The 12,755-nt window shown below is 33.5% G+C and overlaps 1 non-coding gene across 1 annotated transcript; it reads left to right on the forward strand.

Moving 5' to 3' along the window:
* The first annotated feature begins 1,936 nt into the window (after positions 1 to 1,936).
* Trnar-ccu lies at positions 1,937 to 2,009 on the forward strand. The gene has a single exon. It is a non-coding gene; the product is annotated as a tRNA-Arg (tRNA).
* Positions 2,010 to 12,755: the final 10,746 nt, after the last annotated feature.

Below are 12,755 nucleotides of genomic sequence, written 5' to 3' on the forward strand. Positions count from 1 at the left end.
TCTTGGTGTTTCTCTAATTTTGATTCTATATCCTGCAAAGCATTAGTTGAAGCTATTGCGTCCAGCAACTTTTTGATCATTCTTCAGCGACAAGTTTTTTTTCTAATGGTGCTCCGCACTTTACATCGAACTGATGCAAATTCCTTTATGAAGAGAAAACAAAACCACATTAACTTCACTATTATTCACAATTATTTTAACATTTAGATCAATTTGGCCGTTGAATTTAATGATCAAAATTTTGCTGGCCAGCATTTTAGATGAGACACATAAATAAACAAACGTCTGATACATATCATGACAAGCACACAATATGTTTTTGAAGACAATAGAAGCGATGACGGACGTAGGGTGGCTAAATGTACAATTATATTTTACGTTCTTCTGTATGTTGAGACGTACTGAACGCTTTCCTATATCGTTCACTGATACAAAACATCTTTTTTCAAACTCAAACGGTTTATATTGCATAAATTTACTCTTAATTTAGAAGCCTGATGTAATAATTAAAAACCAAGAGAAAATGTAACCAAAACCAAAATTTAGTTTATCCACCCTATATCACATTTTGAAATCGTGACTGCAGCGCCGTCATTGCGACCGCTGAGTTAACTAAATTTAAATTTGTGGATTCCATTGTTGTGGGATAAAGTGTGGGTTAAATAAGATTAATACCTTTGGAAAACCCGAAAACTAAATTTCCTCGACTGTAAAAAAAAAAAAAAAAAATTCGCAATTCCGGTCCATAATCATCACCTTTCCATGCATCCATTTAATGTCGTTTTGAAGGTAATTATTTCACTGTATTCCTGGACACAGTGCGATATTACCTTTTTTTCGCACGCAGTGCGATATCAACTTTTTTTCGCACGCTAAAGAACCTATTACCTTCAACGAAGGCCAAATTTTTATAAATAAAAATCTTGCATTAACCAGAAATTGAACCCCCGACACCAAAAGGTTTTTGAACACAAAGCAGCGACTATAGCCATTCGGCTATAGAGTCACACAATTATACCGAACGTATTGTTGAAGCGTATATACTAAGCATTGACTACTCGATTTCATTCTACGCGTCTCTTTACATCACATTGCAATGTGTATTATAATGCAGGCTTCTTGATCGTTCAAATGAATTTCTGTATACACAAGAATTTTGGAACAAAATGTAGGACATGTTTTGCATTGGAAAGGTGATTATGGCCCGAAATTGCGAAAAACGTTGTATCTACCACGGTAGGTATGAAGGTATTTTTTCGCACTAGATGTCGATTGTCGACCCGAGGCGACCTTGGTAGATAAATAACTATAAACAAATAATCTGTCGCTGGCTTGATTCGAAATTGGGCATTACGTAGAGGGCAGCCACATCAAGAATTCATATCTACGATCTGATGAGGCCGATCAAGGTGATTAATAAATGAAAAATGTTGCTCGTAAAATTTGCAGCTATACTAGTTTGTCTACCATTATCAGTTTGGTGAAAATGTTACTGCAGACTTGAAGCACAACATCCGTAGGAAATACTATTTGCTGGTGGAAGACTGCTATTCGGCAGTTGATGTTAGCAACTGACACGATGATATGAACAAGGTAGATACATGGGCGGAGGTATAGTAATGCCATATAAACCGAATCCGATGTGCGGTGGCACGAAAGTTCGATACAACGCCATCTCTCGCTTTCTTTAAAAAGGCAGAATTGCTTAGAAACCTGGGCCATCTGTTTTGTGATAGGCAAAATATTTTGTGAAGCACAAGTAAATCATAGTCAATCATTTCAAAAGAAGCTGTCATTAGCGTCGAACTCATTTTCGTCCCCGTCGCATGTAAATAACTGCTCTGCCAAATTATAAGACAAATGAAATGTTATATGCTTGTAAAGTCGCTGCTTCCTGTTATTGCACTTATACGAATTTAGCGAACCACAAGTGACAGCCCCAGTGGCCTAATGGATAAAGCATCGCCCTCCTAAGGCGAGGATTGTGGGTTCGAGTCCCACATGGGGCACTGCATTTTTTTTTTCGTTTCACAATATTATTCAATGCAGACCCATTGTTTGGTGTTGAGGAATCTCGCGCCGCACAAAGTGACATGTGTCATTTTGTCAATTATTGTGAATGGCGCGGCACGAAATTTCTAGCAGCCGATCGATACAAACGCCATCTGTCGCAAAATTGCTCAGAAACGTGGGCCATCTGTTTTGTGGTAGGCAAATTTTTTGTGAAACACAAGAAAATCATAGTCAACCATTTCAAAATTACTTTTTTTTATGTTTACACCAGTGCAGTTGTAAAATGTTTTCTCAAATTTTCATAAAAAAGTTTTCTGGTTTTCCCTCACTGTCCCAAAACCATTTACTATCGTGGTTCCATGCAACCATTAAAGTTGTAATTCTGTTGTAGGATGATTACGAATCATAAATTCAAATGTCTGTCAACATTAATAAGTAAAACTAATCCATCTGAACTCATAATAATAAGTGCGTCACGGTAACGATAAAAAGAGTTAAATCAAATTTTCAGTTATTATCAGACTAATTAACCTCATACCAAGGAAAACGTGAACATTTTCAATAATTAATCAGCTGAAAAGACAATAGCCTAAAAGACAATTTCATAATTTCCCCATTAACGCAAGTAAAATAATTTTATGTCTTATGGCTATGCATAAACGGATGACCGGAATATCTAGCCCGCGTTATGGCCACTAATCGATTCGACATAATTGGAAAACAACAGTTAAACAGTGTTCCTAATTTTCAACTACAATCAACCTAATTTGTTTTATAACCCTATAATCTTCTACGCTGCATGTACAAATGGCGGTAATATACTGGGTACGTATACGCATACAGCCAATGTGTACACAAACAACATCATATACATGATTTTGTTAAATGCAAAGTTCGAGTATATAAAAGTGATATGACGAATAAAAATTGAATGTACTTGTCGAATAAGTGGAAAAACTCATTTGGCGGCGCCAAGGGTTCCGACTATCAAATTTTATTTGCTTTATAAGAAAAATACATAATTCTCCGAATGAAATGATCAATTTTGTTACACCCAATGTATGGGATATCGTATGTCTATCTATGTTATAAATATGTTACTTACATGCATAATAAATAAGGAAGGACTATTTATATACGTTGACTATGTCGAACTGGAGTGATGGTACATATTTTATCGGTATTTTAAATCGAACAAACATATCTTTTGGAATTTATTTTGTACGGGCCTTTAATTGGTAGCAATTTGTTCGATTCGACTTTAATGGTAGCTCGGTTCATTGAAAACCTTTCTTTAAAACTCACTCCATTTGGTGAGAAGAAATAAATTTACAGGAAAGCAATTAATTATTATCCTGCCACACACACACTAACAGTCCAGTACCATACTGTAAAGATCGTTGGAATATATAGCAAATAATAAAATATTTAGGTTTAATTCCGAAACGAATTGGCGTTCAGTTCAGCGTTCAGATGGATACTACGACTGCAGAGGCAGCAAGCAGCTAAAACGGAAATATGGGTCTTTGCTCTATAATTATTTAATTTATTTAAATGGAATACAGTTCAAAATGAATATTGGTATACGGTGGTAAAATCGAAAATGTATTTTGCTTTGTTGGTTTTATTTTATGTATGCATTGAGTGGTGGATCACATAGTTGCCGGCTAGTATGTACTATCATTATGAACTTCGTTATACGATTGCTGGTGGAATATTGGATTATACCACCTTCTCAGATTAATTGATTTTGCCATTATTGTCTGTTCAGATTCAGATTCCTGATTGTATGAATATTGGTTATCTGTAATTGCATTTGAAGACTGATAATTTCGATTTGTGTGTAGATTTAATTGTAAATGTGGATGGTGTGATTAGATCGGAGCGAAAGGCATTTTATGGGGCGATTGAAATTTCGATGCGGCAACGGAAGTGAAAGTAACAAATGTTTCGATTGTTCTCGTTTTGTTTCAGGACATATTTACGATGGTAGTTTCATGTTAATTTTAGGTCCTAGCTTCTGAAACATGAAAACGTTTTTTTTGTTTATTGCCAATGGTTTAACGGAACAGTGATCACGTGACGATTTTAGTCATAGTTTTTTTTTGATTAAAAATCACGGAGCTTTTATGGTTTTTAAGATATGAAAATAATACAACTATTCACAGACGACACTCATTCTCAGCAGTTTTACTATCTTATCTATTAGTTATTTGGTATAATATCTTCAAGAGATTCATTGCAAATCTTTTACTTCATTATGTTTTACTTCGCGATTTTGGATAGCAATAAAATAGCGGAAAATTGTCAGGCGCGCAATTTCCGGGACAGAGGCGGTTTCGGCTTAGCATATTTGCTCTAGAAAACTTAAGCCTGTCGTAGTATAACTAGATGAATTATTGAGAAAACTCGGAGGCTTCATTAAAATTAAAAATAACGTTAAAGTTAGGTAAAAATTACTTTTGCAATAATTGGTTGCAAATTTTTTAGTCAAGTTAAACTGAAGATATTTTGAAGGTTATCTTCATGCCCATCGCTCTCCGCCTAATTCGTTACACAATTTCTCAAAGCGAAAACTTAAAAAAATGTGTTTGGCCTTCGACTTCTACAAAACAATCGCGAGTGTTCCACATTAGACACAAATGGCTATAAGTTTCATACTTAGGGCTGTAGCCAAACTAAAAGTAGCTGCAAACAGTTGAATGTTAGAACGAATGAAGTACAAGATTTTGCACCAAATTCTAGGTAAAAGTTTTAACAAAAGAAGTAGCAGATTCATTGATTTTATGACGATACGCTTGTCAAATTAACTTTGCAAGTATGTTAGTTTTAAGAGCCATTTACAAAAATCAGCACAAAATGTTCGCTTTTCTCGGAAGTGAGTTTCTTACTTCAAACTAAAAGTGATTTATTTGGTGGAAGAAAAAGAAATTTTCATTTTTTCGTCATCATTTATTGATTAGGCTTTATTTCAGCGCACTATTGCTTTGTGCAATTCTGAAACTAAAATACGAAAGTAAACTCTGAGCTGATGTAAAATTTACATTATTGAAACTTTTGCATAAAACAATTGATGAAAAAAGTAACCCAAATTCATTTAGCATACATTAGCCGTTCTTTCCTTTTATATACAGGACAGAAGGGTCCGTGTCAAATTCAATTGATTTCGAATATCTAATTAAAAAGTAAAAAAAAATATTCAAAAACTAATTTCATCCCTTTTCACATAACTCACTAAATGGCAGCGTTTCCGATTTCTGTAGAAAATACATTTCAAAAAGAATTAGTATACATTCTTGAATGTGAATGGAGTAGAAAGAGAAGTTCGAAATTTATTTTTACACATTTTTCGTGTGTATTGAAATATATAAACCTCGGTGAATAAAACGCAATGAAGCATTTCAAAATTAATTCATCCTTCGATACTCGTCTCCCCAATAAATGAAAATATTAGGTTGTTGATTCGCAATTTACCAATAAGGACCGGAGGAAAAGATAAGTGACTGACTACATACATAAAAATATTGTAAATTTGTTGCTCAGTTAACAGACGATGTTAATGCAAAGCAATACCATGTCTATTATGAATATGAACGCACTAATATATCCGATAAAAGCCCCATGTTTAAATACATACAAAAGCTTCGCCACCCTATGGATATAGATAGAAGCTATTTTGCTTTTATGTTTTCAAGATACATGTACACAAATGGCACTGGAAAATGGGTATGAGGTATTTTTGATAAGGGAGAGTACTGCGACATAACTACTATACTACGTACAGACTTTACCATACGACGGAAGTGCGTCAAAGTCTGTACAGCCAAAATCAAAGGGTGGTAAATTAGCTATGTATATTCCCGAAGGTTTGCCAAGGATATTGCAATAAAATTGAGTTTGGCTTTTCAATGTATACATGAATGTCAAGCAATGGCAGAAAAAAAAATTCTGTTTTTAAATTCGATTCTTTTTGTCATGTCAACATTGGAATCTGGAAATGTTTGAATGACATCAAGGGATACATATTCAGCAGCGACGATTACAAAAAAAAAACGGAATTGAATGGAAAAAATTCGCTCGAAAATTCACATATGCTTTTTAAACTTAATTCTTATTTCTGAAGCGTGGCAAATTCTGTCTTGCTGCTCCCTAGTGATTTAATGAATTTAATTTTTTTTAACTAGCATGAACGTTGAATAAGATATTGTACAACATACAGCAACATTATTCAACGAAAAGGGCAAAAGCTAGTTGCGATGATAGAGAAATGTCCTTAGCTCTGAAAATGAAAAGAACGCGTTGATCCGTTTTACTGATGTTGTTGCTGCTCTGGCAGCAAGGGGGTCAACGTGTATAAGCTCCTATTTTTCGAGATGGACATCAAAACGATCGCCCTCCAGGTATACTGTTGCATCGTTTCAAAACTTTCAATTTTCTTTTTTTATCAAATTCATATTTCTTGAGCTCTCCCTCCTGCCGTCACAACATCGAAGAGACTATAGTTAATTTTAAATGACGATGATAGAATATGAAAACTTTAATTGACTTTCCGAACTTTCGGGAACGGTTCTTGAACAATGTTTAAATTCGAAAATTAAGGATGAAAAATACCAACATTAACCTATCCAACCGCTATGCCCATGAAAGTATGTTTTAAAATTGATTTACTATTTATAAACAACAAGTTTGCTAGCTAACATCCGGTTCCTGTTACCATTTGCAACGAAACTTGCAATATAGTTTCCCTTTGGCAGACTTTAACATCCGGAGTTATTCATCTTAAACTGTATTTTGTTTTGGTATTATAATCTTTGCTCCAGTGAATACTTAAATTTTAATCGAGAGATATGTACAAAAAATAAAAATTCACAAATAAACAAGACACTCTGTTTAGACAAGGGGTGACCTGCAGGCAAAATTTTGTATTATCCACATCTTCTGTGCTTCTGCATAGATATTTCGTGAGCTGTGTGTGTATAGCTGTATGTATAGAGATAAACTTGCGAGGGACTTTCTATTTACATTCCGACAATTTCCATTTCAGTCATGTTAATTATATGAAAATTTATATTGCCTGTCAATCAGTAATAAACCATACAATAACAATTGCTGTGCATGTACATTGTGGTGTATGTCGTTGTCGATGTTATATATATTATTCAACATAAACATCTAAATTTGTGCAAAATTTATTCCAATAAAACATAAATTCTTTTTTACACCAACTGATCCACAGCATCTGTTTCTGACACTTAACTTTTGTGATATAAACTAAAGTGTAATATTTGCCTTACAAGAATTTTCCCATATAAATCATACACACTCACCTTATGTGTATACAAACGTATGTGTATACAAAATATTTTCCGATTTTCCATCTTTGTATTATATATATAATAATAATATTGGAGGAGTGTAAATTTGAATTTTAAATTTTCCATCAACATATGTAAGCAAATGGATATAAATGACGTTTTAAAACTAAATTTGTATTTGCATAGAAGATGTATTTCTTAGCTGAAATGTTCGTCAAAAGTTTTTGAACATTTCAATATCCAAAAACGGATCCTCATGCCACAAATAACCAAGTGTGTATATATCGCAACAATAAGCATTGTGTTGTATGCAAAGTGTTTAGCAGAATGGTTTTTATAATTAGTTCTGTGTTTGTCGGCAAATCGGATATATTTTACACAGAAAATTGTTGTCAGTTTGTGTGTATGATCTTCCACAATTCAACATTCTGCAGATGATTAAAATCAAATATTTATTTATTTGATGATGAAATTTCACTGTGTAATCCATTAAAATTAACTGGATAAACGTAAATGAAAATCAATTTAAGAGTCGAAAATCGAAAGCGAATATTTTTCTATCGACAATGTTCTGTTGGGGGAGACCTCGTATACTCGTATACAGTAGCAAATGGTTGCCAATGGTAACATAATTTAAATTAAACAAAGTTTTAAAGTTTTCCACTTTTCATCAATTATGCGACGGGAAAAATGCTGGAAATTGACAACATTACGTCTGTTTGAATTTGTTCTTTGAGTAACGTGTAGAAACTTGAGCGATTTCAATCGATAGAATACTTGGAGCTGTGTATATATACAACAGATAAGAATTGCGTAACAAGATGAAGTAATTGAATTTAAACGAGTTGCACAAACACCTTTTTATGCTGTTTTCCATTTTATTTGCAATTTTGTTACATTTTTCTTTTCATTTAGCCATTTAAGGGGCTATATCATTTGTTATTGAAAACGACGACAAAATTAAATGATGCGACATAAAACTAACGTCGTTTTATTTAGAACTAAAGCTTACAACAAGTTGGGTCGCGTTGACCTGAAACACAAATTAATTTTGACCTGACCTGAATTTTCACATTCTGAACCTAAATGTTGTCGTTAGTCGGACTGTACGCAAGTCGTCAGGAATGGTGAAAACTTGTGACTATTTATACTCGCGTCGGATAATGTCACAACTGTCACAATGTAAATGTTAAAAATTTTATTTTCAAAAGCATGAAGTCGTAACTCAGGAACCAAATTCTCAAATAATTTTAATCTTCGCCGGTATGATAATGCAAAGTGGCTTATTTTTCTTCATCACTTTTTTTAAATATAAAATCTAATTAGCTAAAATTACTTTTTTTTGCATGCGAAATTCTACATATAATAGCAATTTGTTTCATAGTTTCATCCAAGCAAAAGGAAAACATGCAATGTCTGTCTTCATCCGCTGAACATAGTGGAAAATATATTACTAATATAAAGGATTTTACATTGTCTTCCTGTTAAAATGCAACGTTAAAAATAACTTTTGTCTCATTGTAAAATTAGCATTCAGGAGTTTCTTTTTTCAGATTAAATATGCAAATCCGTAACAATAAAAACAGTGTACGAAGCTCGTGTGAAGTTTGCAGCCCACGCAGAAGGGATTGTGAAGTAACACTGACAATAAATTATTTGTACCAGAGCCTAAAATAACATACATCGTTGGGGGAAAAGTGCACCAGACGCCCTCTGAGGTGCTCCAACGCCTTTTCCTGTCCTCCGGCGGAGGACGCCTCTTATTTTCTGTCAAAAAAATATTTAGAAAAATAATTCAAAAGAAATATTTGTGAGACCAGAAAAAAATGAAAACCATTATGATAAAAAATTTATTTATTTAAACAAGCGAAAAAAAAGACTGCTCACAAAGGCGCAGTCAGTAAAAAAACGATCTTTTCATCAACAAATAAATATTACAATAAATAAAAATCATCTACTCTACTTCTCCCTAATGTTCCTAGAATGCATGCCGCATTTCCTCTTTGAATAGCGATTGCTTATTTCAAATCAATTGCTTTTAAATTGTTGCACTACCTGGACAATTGACAATCAGAAATATTCAGTGCAAAGTGTGAGAAAAATACAAACTACGATTCAAATGAAAAAGACCACAGACAATGCATATTAAGGTAAAAGCAAAATAAAATGATCGAGTCTGGTTTTTGACAATTGAATTTCAATTGTCAAAAACCAGACTCGATCATTTTATTTTGCTTTCATTTTAGATAACACCGATTGTAGATAACACGGAAAATTAATGATTGGGGTTTCTACCTCGCTTTTATATCAAAACTGCGCTCACCCTTACATTTTCACACTCGAAACTTGCAATATCTGACGGTAGTGGATATATCTCTCTAAAACTAAAACTCTCAATGCGAGTTGAAACAAAAATTTCTTCGGTTGAAAATTACTCGAGTTATGGTGTCAACGAGATACAAGTTCTTTTGAAAATAATGGATCCATTCACGAACTTATCCTGTAAATTTTTTTGGAAAGTAGAGATCTACAGGAAAATAATTCTGCTAGATAATTCTTGCACTTCTACTTCAGGAGCTCGGTAATAGAAGATCAGTTTAGATTTATTCATGTTACCGTGTAGAAATAAGTTTAAATATATTCTACATTTGTCGTAGATTTTTGAAAACCTACTATACATTCTTACAGTAGTAAATACACGAAATTCTGAGTATCCGACTGACACTTCATTTCGTAAAATTGTTGTTTCCATTAGCTTTATAACACCATGATCCATACGATACCATACCACCATCTATTATTCTTCATTATTTTCATTACCGAAATTTAATAGTGGTGCAAAATTTTCGCTCGCTCCCCTCGCAGTTCTTTCTTTTCTGATCTTAAATAAATGATATTTTTTGATTTCCAACCTCCACAAGATTCCTTATGTTAGTCCCGGTCTCTAGCTTCACTTTTCTTAGTGTTATTGTCAGTGTTTTATGACTGTGAGGCAAACAGGAATTTGAGTCGCTCGACCGACGTTTACAGGGCATTAAAGTCGTGGTGCTATGGTAAATGGAAGGCATACACTCTGAAAGAAATGTGACTTTTCTATTTCAGAACCGAAACCTCAGTGTATGGGAAAATATTCTTTTTTTAAACATATACTCCATTTCCGTTAAATGTATGCGCCTTTTCCGTTTAGAAAATGAGCCTTTTAGCGAAAAGTGCACCCCAGTCGAAAATCCTTACTTTAGGCTCTGATTTGTACGACACAAACGGATCGTCGTCAGCTTTCGATGATCGTTGAAAAAAGTTAATCCTTTCGTCCTTTCTCTCGTCTAAGATCGTCCTTTTCGACCTATTCATTGTGATTCTTTAGCGCTGCAATACTAAGATTAATCCAAAATAGACGAATTTTTGAAATCCGTCTATTTCTAGTTATTCTTTAGCAAAGCTAGATTAATCCAAAATCCATCAATATCTAGTGATTCTTTAGCAAGGCTAATATTAATAGGATGGATTCACCCCAAACCATCGGTTTTTTTTTAAGCCTCTCAAATCTCCGAAATTCGAAAATTTCGACGTTTTAAGGTAAAATTTCGGAGATTTCGAAAAACGTTTCGGAGGTTTCGAAAGGAGATTTATTAATAGCTCTATTCTAAGTGTTTATTTCTCATTTTGGTACCTGTTTCACAATTTCTATATTTCTTGCGATGCCAATAGTGTCTTTATAATACTGTGGTATAATACTGTAGTATTATAAAGAGACTATTGACACCCGGTGCCATTAGACACAGTCATCGATATAACATATGGTAGATAAGTAATGTCAAAGCAACTTTATGCGGAAAGATCACATGGACGTATGTGTAACGTAATTTTTGTATGTGTAACGTTTTGAGAAAGCGCGCGAAATAATGTCATAAAAATATTTGAAAATAATTGAAACTCTGCATTTCTCAATTTCCTTTTTCTCTTCGTTTTGTGTTGTGATTCGTATTTTTTGCACTTGTATGTGTGCTATATTTCCGAAATTTCGTTCTTCGTGTCTCATTATCTACAGTATATTATATCGATGGACACAGTATAATAAGGGGACCTATTGGCAATAGTCTCTTCCAATATAAAATGTGATCAATCATCACAATAGGACTATTCATACTCAATTTTAGGTACGAACAGCATGTGCGGACACTGAACAGTTGAGTTTAATCACTAAAATAAGTTCATATTCAGATTAGTCTGGGTAATACCCAATGGATATGGTACAAAGAAATTCAGAAAAGCTCATTAAGGTCCCGCTTTTGAGATATGACTCTTTAATATTATTGCGAATAGATTGATTGACCTCAGAAACCGTTAAGGTTCTTGTCTTTGCCTAATTAGTAAAAAAATTAAGTAGTTCCATTCTGTAACACAAAGGGTTGTGAAGCATGTTAACTGACATTAATCGGCGATCTAATTTACGTTATGGCTGATAGTTGATTGTGTAATGCCATTAAAGAAGAAGCAGCTGCGAGCGCAACTTAATGATTACAAATTACCTAGAATATTATTTTAATGAGAACGACTGTGAGTCCTGCAGTGAGTTTTATAGATTTTTTTAGTTTAATTTATGAATACCGTTGCTTTCATCAAAGGTTAAAGTGGTAGAACAACGTGAAATCGATTTTTTCTGATTCCTTTTTTTCTTTTGACTGCACTCTTTTAAATGTAATAAGATAAGACTCGAATATAAAAATTGTATAAAAACTGATTTTCATTCAATTAAAAATTTCTCAAACGTTGAACTTCTTAAAAAATTAAATAAGAAACGCACCCTCAGGCCTTTTGCTATCGGAAAATTTTCTCTTCCATTGGATTAACATGCACACAGATCTATAATCCGTGTAGGAGTATAACCTTTATATTCAAACTTATCATTGGTATAGAAAATGAGATGGAAATTTGTAATTCAATAGCCTAGATTTTAATTGATTTAACTCCATAACACTGTATGTTTCATAGAAAAAAGCGTTGTGAAGCTGTTGGTTATAATTAAAACATTTCAGACTTCATTGTCTTGCTTAATTGTAGATTTTGTACACAATTTAACACTCTTACACCCAGAAACAATTACCGTCGTTCGTCTTTTACATAAAATACACATTTTCAAATTTTCCGAAACTTAAAATCCCTATGATGTTTATTTCATGTACACGTTTTATCACAAAATGTGTAAAATGTCGCCATGAAATCGGATAAGGCATCAGCATACAGACACACAAATATACATACAATAAAATTATTCGCCTGAAGGAGTTATTGTTTTGATATAATAATGCTTTTACGCTCAGCTGAATATGCTTAACTTGTGAAAATTTTAATTGCGAAAGTTCCGCAGCTTTCTGACCTTAATGAGATACATTTTGGATGAGATGAAAAAAGGACTCTTTTACGAAA

The sequence above is a fragment of the Bradysia coprophila genome, chromosome III, assembly GCF_014529535.1.
Source record: "Bradysia coprophila strain Holo2 chromosome III, BU_Bcop_v1, whole genome shotgun sequence".
NCBI lineage: Eukaryota > Metazoa > Arthropoda > Insecta > Diptera > Sciaridae > Bradysia > Bradysia coprophila.